This window comes from Falco naumanni, chromosome 9, assembly GCF_017639655.2.
Source record: "Falco naumanni isolate bFalNau1 chromosome 9, bFalNau1.pat, whole genome shotgun sequence".
NCBI lineage: Eukaryota > Metazoa > Chordata > Aves > Falconiformes > Falconidae > Falco > Falco naumanni.
In genome coordinates, this window is record NC_054062.1 from 52,561,324 (window position 1) to 52,571,013 (window position 9,690).

Sequence of the window (9,690 nt, forward strand, 5' to 3'; positions counted from 1 at the left end):
TGATTATTCTGTTGAGTTGCCTCACAGCAACATAGACTAATAGTCCGTCCTTTGGGTTAATCCTTATCTGCTGCATTAGTCATTTGTTTCCAACAGTGGTAAATAGCAGATATTTCAGCAATGTATCAAAGAAACCCACTGTGCACCTAATTGTGCAATACCATGCTACGAAGGGAAATGAGCTTCTGAGTCCAGCGATCAGCTTATAGTCTGTAGCACAAGAACTGATTGTCCCCCCATCTTTCATTCCAGCTAGCAGAATCACAGATGCTATTTTTATTCTCCTGTGTAGCTCATCGGAGGCTTTGACAAATCCTTCTTTTTGGAAGTGGTGGCTACCGAGCAGCAGTCCTTCTATACCTGGATAGAGGGATTAAACCTGATGCCTAAACCAGTCAGGTTCTCACGGGATTTAGCTGCCACTGCCTGTGCCCAGGAGGAGCTATGCAGTACATGCGCATGGTGGATGGTGGGACAGATTCCATTGCTCCTCAAAACATGAGTCAGTCCTCTGCCGAACAGGGTCCCTGAGGCAAACACATCAAATGAAAAATCCTGCCATAAAATGACCTTTTGTTTCTATTCTCCTAATGTGAAATACCTGATCTCTGATCCATTTTTGCTAAATTCCATTGATTTCCATGAGCCCAGTTTCAACCTATTAGGAGAAATCAAAGAAATAGCAGTCAAATGAACAGTAGCTTCAGTGCACTAAAAATCACTGCAGGAAAACACCTGTGATACCTAACCTCAGCCTTCCTAGGACCCCTTTTTCTGTCCCTGGGGATGGTGAAAATTGCCTTGAGACACCTGGCTCCCCAGGAGGTCCCCCCATCTCTCTGGCAGGAGGTGATCCACGGAAAACCGGATCAGACAGTCAGACCAGCACTGTTGAGTACCTAGAGGACATAGACACTCGAAACTGCAGCAGGAGACAGGCAAGGAGAATGAAAAAGCCAAACAGCAGAGAATAGTGTTTAAGCAAGTGGAGACACTTCAGCAAACTACCAACAGATCACCTAAATGGCTTCAGGCTGAAGGGATCACCCTGTTTAACAACAGGTAAGAGGTAAAGGAGCAAGCAGCAGGATTTGGCCATGGCCTGGAGACCTGACAGAGCATCTGAAGCTTTGCAGATGGTTCTGCCACCCCAGGGACATACCTGTAGGGCAGCACAGCCCCCGGCCAGCCTGGGAGCACGGTTGATTTACAGTTTGCAAAAGAAGAGTGTCAAAAACCATCTCTGGGTGGGGAAACGGATAGAGCAACATTCCTCAATCCCCAGCCTGCCCCAGCAGGGACTGACACCTTCTGCTGGCATCAATGAACTGTGTCCTCGTAATGCTGCCGGTGATCTCTGGAGCGGCTTTGCCATCAGCACCATTTACATCTCCCAGATAGTCATTTGTTCCTTTTTCACTCCGTCTTCACACTTGCCAACCTTCAGGATTCTCAGGAGCCCCAACAGGAGATTATGGCTAATCTTCACCTTCCCAGGTGCTGGATTAACCCCATGGCAGTTTGAGCAGCTGTCAGAGAAGGACGTGATTGCACAAAGATGATTAATTGGCAAGATAAGCTATTTAAAAACATTTAAAAAATATGAATTTCCTTCAGTTTGTTTTCCAAGTTCTTATACAATATTCTCAAACTATTTTTGTACAAAGGTGGAATTACTGATGCTGAAATCTCAAACTCTGGTTATTTAGGGAAGGAAAACAAACGAGAGACCTCTGCCCTTCAGTTGTATGGTCATCTGAAAGCAGGAGCATAGAGGGGGAGAGCCAAACATCTTCTGCCAGGACTGCTGGGACAGCTAAGCCTGTTCACTAAAATCCTAAATTTATTATAATCCTGTTGGATACAGGAGACAAACAAGTCTTTTTTTCTTTAAAAACAGAACAACTAGTGCATAGTCCAGAGTAAAGCTCTGCAGGGTTTTGCATATAGGAAGATCAATTCAGCTAAGAAAAGAAACAGAAAGGCGTTCAAACCAAGAGAAATATAAAAAATGGCATATTTCGTATATGCACGCTAGAGACTAAAGTTGCTGGAAACATTTTCTTTTTGAATTGAAGAATAAAGAGCACAGTGATTTGAGGTAAGAACTGCTTTCTAACTAGTCAGCTGGAATACATGTCTGCTCTGATTCTAACCCTCCTCGGTAGCCATTCCCAGCTCCACCCCCCACTAGCAGAAGGATAAAATAACCTCTAGGATTAAGACACCTACCTCCGCCTGCCTGTTGTCCCAGAGCACTGCTGAGAACACACACAACTCACTTTGATCTGGGCCTTCCTTTGAAAGACTCCAAAAAAGTTTCCACGCTCAGTTTGGGACTGAGTAACGTATAGATGCACCAACCTGTTTCCCCTCTACACCCAGACAGGCTGGATGGGGATGGCTAAAACGAATCCTCCCCATGTACCTGGAATGTATGAAATACAGTCAGGGCAGTGGTGCTGCCCTCACGCACCACCTATCAGTTTGTGACATTTAGAAGTGTAGTAGCTGCTTGTTTGGCAAAGCATTATATGAAGGTAAGGGAGCTTCTCAGGAATGTCAAGGAACAGAAGTCACCTCCCCTTAAGTACAAACCCTGCTGATGCTCCTGTGTTGACCCAGTGCTGGTCCACACAGTCCCAAAGGGCCCTGGGGGCTTTCTGTAGGAAGTTTTCCTGGCAGGCATTGATGACCACTGGCAGAAAGAGACAAATTTCCTTATTCCCTCCTGTCTTTTCAGAGCCTACATCTTGTCTGGAAGGAATCTGTGTGTCTCAGAGGAGACACTGCAGAAACACAGCATGCTCAGAATCAGATTTACACCTTCTTAGTCCTCCAAAACACTGAGGCACACGCTTAGTATCGAGGGTTTGAAGAGAAGATGTTGGTTTGCAGCTGGTACACCCCAGAAGAGAATCAGTAGGGGTGTTTTACTTTTAACCTCTCAGAAGAGAAATGCTTTCCTGATTTACATTCTTCAGCCATCACTGAAATCCTAGAGATCTGGTCCTCAGCATCAGCACATGTCTCATAAGCATTTCACCTCAGGTAGCTAAGGAAGAAATTTTCAGCATTCCAGGTTCCCAGTAAAGTCAGATCAATGAATTCGCTCACAATAACTTGCTTAGACATAATTTTTGTGAATTTCAGCAAAATGTGTATGTGATAAGCTCAAAACATCTAGCTGTGGATTCAAGCTCAAAAAGCTGTGGATTCCAAAACAACAAACAACAGATGGTGCCATCTCACATCTACCTACTACTCTAAAGAGATACTTGATGGATAGTCAAATGAACTCCCTTGTAGAAAGACTAACAGTAGGGTTTAATATAAAGATCCAATTTTTTTTTCTGGTGCCCACTAGTAGCTAGTTTACCAAGAAAAGGTGAAGAGCAGTAATCAAATCTGCACGCTCCATAGCACTTGCAGGGCAGGCAAAAGATACAGTCCAGCAAAACAGTCTGTCACGTTCTCAGCAACTTGGTTATTTACGCTCAAAACCAAGTTCCATTTCATCCTGGAGGGATAAAAAACCTGTCCTCTTCTCGCTGCTGTAGACCACTCAGCATTATAACGCTGTGGTCTGCATGGAAGTTGGAAGAAGACCCTGTATCAGTTCTTGCAGTCCTAAACAAACACTTGTTATTGCTTAATCTCCAGTTTAGAAAAGATCGGTTTTCCAGGAAAGACATGGGAGCAACACTGCATTAACTGATAAGACATCAGACAGCAAAACAGCCCCACAGCTTATCTCATAGTCGCAAGGCCCTTCCCGAAACCTGCTTTATTCAAACTCAGCAGCAAACTTTAGAAATAACAGGAACAACAGGAGCAGCTCTGCAGTGCAGCTGACAGCGAGAGCAGCACAAGGTGTGGTCAGCTTTGCGGTGGGCTAGAAACTCATTCATCACACCATGCCTTGCAGAAAGTCTTCAAAATTGCCCACAGGACACAATTTTCTGTCTCGAAGTTGCTGTTTCCAGCATGCAGTGACTCCTGGTCCTCGAAGGATGGTCGTATCATCCACCAGACAAGGAGAAGGCTTCTGGTACGGACATGATGCCCCACAGCAAGGGTCTGGGTGCCAAGTGGGAGTGTTGGAAAGGTGCTGCGCCCACCCACCACAATACTGTTGTACACAACATGCACCAAATCAGTTGGTGAAGAGACAGTAATGTTTCATGCCAAGGACAGACTTTTCCTGAGGCACCTAATTATCATCAGCCCACATGCTATTTTCACAAATTGCTTAGAAAGGCTTATTGCAAAGGCAGCGTTATGAGACAGTTGGTTACACTGAACTCAGGTTATTTAAAATACACGAGGGGGGCGAGTTGTGGGCACTTTGGTCTCTGCGTAAGGTGGAAAATCATTACTACCTCTACTTTTTCTGTGTTACTCCAAGGTAAAAATACATGGGGTTGGCTTCTTAATTAGGTGGTTACCTCCCCATGTTAACATGGTTATGTCAAAGATCATTGCAAGTTTAAAACTTCACTTTATCAGCCAAAAAAATTACACTTTTATGAGCTTTATCCTCTTTGTAGTAACTTCTAATACACTTTTGTTACCTAATTATCTCTCTTCCTAGATTATTGCTCTTAAGTAACATTATTATTCTGGATTCAGTAGTGGAGGCAGCATACCAGATCACATACTTGTCTCCAAAACTGTTTGGGGAACCACATGTGGAAATATCAATGTCAAGTTACAAAAAGATGTACCAAGACTAATTATTCCATCTGGAAACCTTCAGATTTAATTTCTCCAACATTAAATCCCCCGGTATCATTCTTCAGTCACTCAGCCGTAATGGGTTCTGCTCCGCTCCCAGAAGAGCATTTTGCAGCACATTCAGGACAGAGCTCTCCCGGTCTCTCCTTATTGCAGCTACTTTTGCTTGCCACCTAATTACCCATTTCAGGCATGATTTTACCTTGCAGTTAGCTCTTAGCTTAGGATGTTTATTCCACCCCCAGTCCCTTCTCCCGCAATTCAGGACGGTGACTGGCAAGCCTACGCATAGGGCTGCATGCTGCATTTCGCCTCCCCCCGTGCCCGAGCTTTCCGTGCCTTCGCAAACGGGCGCGCGAGCAAGGCAGGGGCCGGCTGGCAGCAGCAGAGCCACCACCCTCTGTAAGCAGCTTAGGGCTGGATGAAGAGACGCCTGTTTTTCAGACCTACTAAAGTGCTCAGCCATTCACTTAGGAATTGGGTAGAACACAAAACCGTTCTAAACCCAAATGTTTCATAAAAATCCCTGCATCTAGAGCTGGGTGCATGTGGTTGCCCTCCCGAGCAGGCAGAGCTGCTGTGCACAGGAGGCACTCGAGCCAAGAGAAGGGTCTGTGGTCTGCCAGAAACCTCCGGTGCCTGGATGTCCTCTGGCCAAGAACAAAACCTGGTCCAAGCTTCTCCAGTAAACACTAAGCTCCCAGTTGTTACAAGGTAAGCAGATACCAGCTGTATCCCAGCATGGTTTTGGGGGTAGAACTCGGTCCTGCTGCCTTGGGTAGCCACCATCTCAGAGAAGCAATTGTGCTCCATCACCTCAAGGGATCAGAGCATGCCCCAGCACCTGGGGTGTGCAGCTTGGAGAGACAATGCAATATACAGCAGCAACAGCCTGCAGCTTCCCCCACCTCCAGTGAGGACCCCCAGGAGAGCAGGAGGAGGAGATGCTGGAGAGGGTCCAACTCGCCTCTCTGATTCTATTCCCAGCCCTGGTGCAGGAATGGGGGAGGGGGGAGGCAGGTGGTGGCGCATGCCGCTGGACACCAGTGCACAAAGAGCAAAGGACAACTGCTTCTAGCTCCATCCCTCCACCCCACAGGGGCCGGTGCTGCCAGCTCCTCACACCAGCCCTCATGCTGGGTGACCCTCATCCATCCCTGCAGGGTGTTCAACCCACCCATCCACAGAAACAGGGCTCGGTCCATTGGCCGTAGGGGCTGGGGGCTGCAGTGCCTTCCTCCTCTCTACAGGGAGCCCAAGGCTCCATCTGCCTACTCAGGATGCAGCCACAGCATCAGGATATGGCCCAGCACAAAGCAAGTGAGAGCTGACCAAGCTGAGCAATTGGTCAGGCTAATGAAGGATGCCAAGGAGCTACTCGTTAGGATTCACCAGCAGCTTCTTACATTTCCAAGGAAATAAGAGAATTAATGATCACCCCATTCCACACAGCTTGTGAATAACATTGAGCTGTGGCTTTCAGCCTGTAAAGTTAGCACAGAAAGCACTGTCAAAGGCCATGAAAACTGGAGAGGGACTTTTCACAAGAGCAGGCAGTGACAGGCCAAGGGGGAATGGCCTTAAGCTGGGAGAGGGGAGATGTAGATGAGCTGTGAGGCAGAAATTGTTCCCCGTGAGGGCGGCGAGGCGCTGGCCCGGGCTGCCCAGAGCAGCTGTGGGTGCCCCATCCCTGGCAGTGCTCAAGGCCAGGCTGGATGGGGCTGGGGGCAGCCTGGGCTGGGGGGAGGGGGCCCTGCACACGGCACGGGGTGGGACTGGGTGGGCTTCAAGGTCCCTTCCAACCCAAACCATTCTGTGATTTTTCTTATTTCATTAGAAACTTGTTGCTTAAAAGGAACTTATACTAAAACCTGCACAAATTATTAAATAATCTTGTAAAACAGCAAAACATTAATTTCCAGCTCAAAGATGCCATTGATGTTCCTGCCAGCTTGCAGAGTGCTGCAGGCAGCTGGACACAATTTTCAACCCCCAGGTTTGGGAGAGAGGTTGCTCAATGCAATCCAAAGGGAAAGGTGGAGAAAAGTTACAGGAGTGGTGGAATAGTTTTATTGTTGGGGTTTTTTTTTTAACATTTTTCATAGGTAAATTAAAAACCAATTCATTTTGTGTACACTTTTGCTTGCAGTTTCTAGTGGTGCATTATCCCATTGCATGACATTGACTTTGAGTAGCAAATACAAAAAAATATTTCCCATCACTGAAGATCAGCCCATTGAATACCACCCCGTACGCCAGCACTGCCGTATCTCTCTGGGCACCTGCCAGGCATCCCCCCCCCTCTCCCTTCCCTGCCTCAGAGGTTTGATCAGGCTGGTTTTACCTTTGGGTTTCAGGTCTGGTTTTCCTCCTCATCAGGTGGTTAAGGCCGATTCCACTGATTTCAAAACCATAAAATACATTTTCGGGTTGGTTGGTTGCTGTTGCTTTTCAGCAAGCTTTTGGAGTTAATCTTCCCTCTTTATTTCCCTGTCACTTTGGTTAATTAAAAACCCCCACAGAAACCAAAACAAAAAACCCCTTCAAGGACTGATACATTACCTCTGTCCGCAGTAGGTAAACACATGCTCTCTTCCCTCTAGAGATTTCTTTAAGCTGTGTATTTCTGTCTTTGGGTTGAGCATTACCAGCATCATAACTTATTTATATTTTGCTCAGCTGAGGAGGACAACACCTCCAGTGTTAAAGGGAAATATCAGAGGGCAGAGGCAAGCATTCTCTTTCACCTTCTTCCCTTCATTACAGCCAGAGACTCCCTCGGATCGCTTTCTTCTCTCTGTGCAGTGCTCTGAGGAAGGAGGACTCCACAAAAAGCACACGCTCCCGCAGCTGGGACGGATGCACTCACTGTTTTAAGGCAATATTCCCCAGTGATGCTCCTTCACAATATGTCATTCATGTCACAAGCCTGATTTGTATTTTGTTTGCTGCTTGAAGAAGTCATTTTGTTGAATAATATTCTTCCTTGTGTGAGAACTTCTATTTTCAAAACGATCCGTGAAGCGGCTCGTCTCTTAATGAGTTTTCCTACGGGCTATGAGCTGACATCAAGAACCTTCTTCACTTGGCTTCTTTTACAGAAGGATTCATTGCAGATGCCAAAGCCAGCTGTCAGGTGCAGAAGCAAAACCACTCCAGAGATGCAGCATTGCAAGATGAACTGAATGCGAGCGTATTTCTGCCATCATCCACAGAGAAATCCTCCTAATCGACAACCCGTTTTGAAGACCTCACAATATTATACTTTTACGCAGCTCACAGTGGTTGAAATTCAGCCATGGGAAAGCACAAAGCTCAGGTACCATTTAATCTGATGTTGCAAGACTGAACAGGATCAAGTCACACGGTGCTTCAAGCTGGTGACCATCACCAGAACAACTGGAATCCTTCTCATACGCCCTTGGCATCCCGTACATACCCATGGTACTTAGTGCACTAGTTAACGGTACCTCCTGCAATAGCCACCTGCTCTATTTCTCACACTTTCTATTAGTTTCTCCTTATCTGTCTTAACATGTCAAGGAAAAAATGGACCCATTACAGAGCTCTAAAAATAGTACCATAGGTCCTCATCCCAAAACCATACACCAGCAATGGTTTTGCACTAGATATGGTTACAAGTGGATATTTTTTCTTTGTTTCTTAATACAATTAGACAAGGTATTTGACTGTTTCATATAATCATCTACATGTTTTTCCCCTTGGTTTGACAGACCTGATCAGCATTCTTAAAGAAAAAACCCAATACAGTCTTTTAACAACCTTCTTCCTTCACTTGAAGCCCATCTTCTTTTTCCTCTGAAGTCTTGATAGCAACATCACAGAAGCCTATTATTTTGCTTCCAAACGTTTACTTCTGTTGTGCCAGATATACCTTGTAAATTATAAATATGCATCCAGCTTGCCTAAGAAAAATAATTTGCTGGCCCAAAGTATTTCTAGCTAATATTTATCATTAAGATCATCTTTACTGCATTCAGATCAGTTCCTTTCATTCAGGTAATAACGTTCTTGTTATTTTATCCATCCATGACACGCCTAACTTTATAGGATTAGCTCTTAGAAAACAGTGAAGTATGATTTAAAGAAATGCATATTAAAAAGTCATTGAGACAGAATCCCAAATTATTACTTTCTTCTCCTGTATGAAAAGGAATGGATGTTTTTAATGTACAAATGGGTATGATCTTAAGTTTTCGTAAGAAGATAGGAAGATGGAGGGACAGAAAGCAGAATTTCTATGTAACTTTAAACCCAGATCAATTAACTCACATTTTTGCAAGGAATACGCATATAGCCATCTTGGTATTGATCATTAAAAAAAATAAAATCACTATTATTGAGTAAAGACTTGTGATTGACCTTGTAAAGCAGTCCAATTCTCCAGACACCTGGAAGACTGCAAATTTAAGGCAAAAGTGAGAAGTCTTACATTAAAAAAAAAAAAAGCAAACCAGAAAAAGAACCCAGCGCCTCTTGTTCCTCTCTTCTCCAAAAGGCCAGCTAGAGGTGGGGAGAACTGTCTGCTTCAGGCTTGGGCTTTAAGGGAGAATAATAATGACCGAGATCCTCTCTTCTTATTAGAGAATTCCTCCGCTCTGTTTAATTTAGAAATAGCCTAAGCAACTGCTGGTAGGGCTACTGTACTAGGGAGCGGGGGGCACCCTTAAGTTTCTTTCTAGGATTTTATTGAGCAGACGAAAATTGGAAGAAGTAGTACTTTAATGAAAGCAAAGCTCAACTGACAAGCAAGCTCCTAAAGGGAAAAAGTAATCAATTCAAGAGGGTCCTGCTGGTAGATGGCAATTACATCTTCCACAGCATTTCTTCTTGGTAATTGAGTTCTGTGTGTCTCTTGTCATGACCCCTCATAAAAGTGGGGGAGAGGGGAGGTCCCCGAACTCACCACAGTGTTTTATGTGTTTGCGGAGT

General features: G+C 45.1%; 1 long non-coding RNA gene across 1 annotated transcript; it reads right to left on the bottom strand.

Annotated features, from left to right (window-relative positions):
• LOC121093919 lies at window positions 1–9,084 on the bottom strand. The gene is made up of 3 exons (XR_005829691.1): window positions 7,300–9,084; window positions 1,163–1,529; window positions 1–658 (listed from the first exon to the last, which is right to left on the bottom strand). It is a non-coding gene; the product is annotated as an uncharacterized LOC121093919 (long non-coding RNA).
• Window positions 9,085–9,690: the final 606 nt, after the last annotated feature.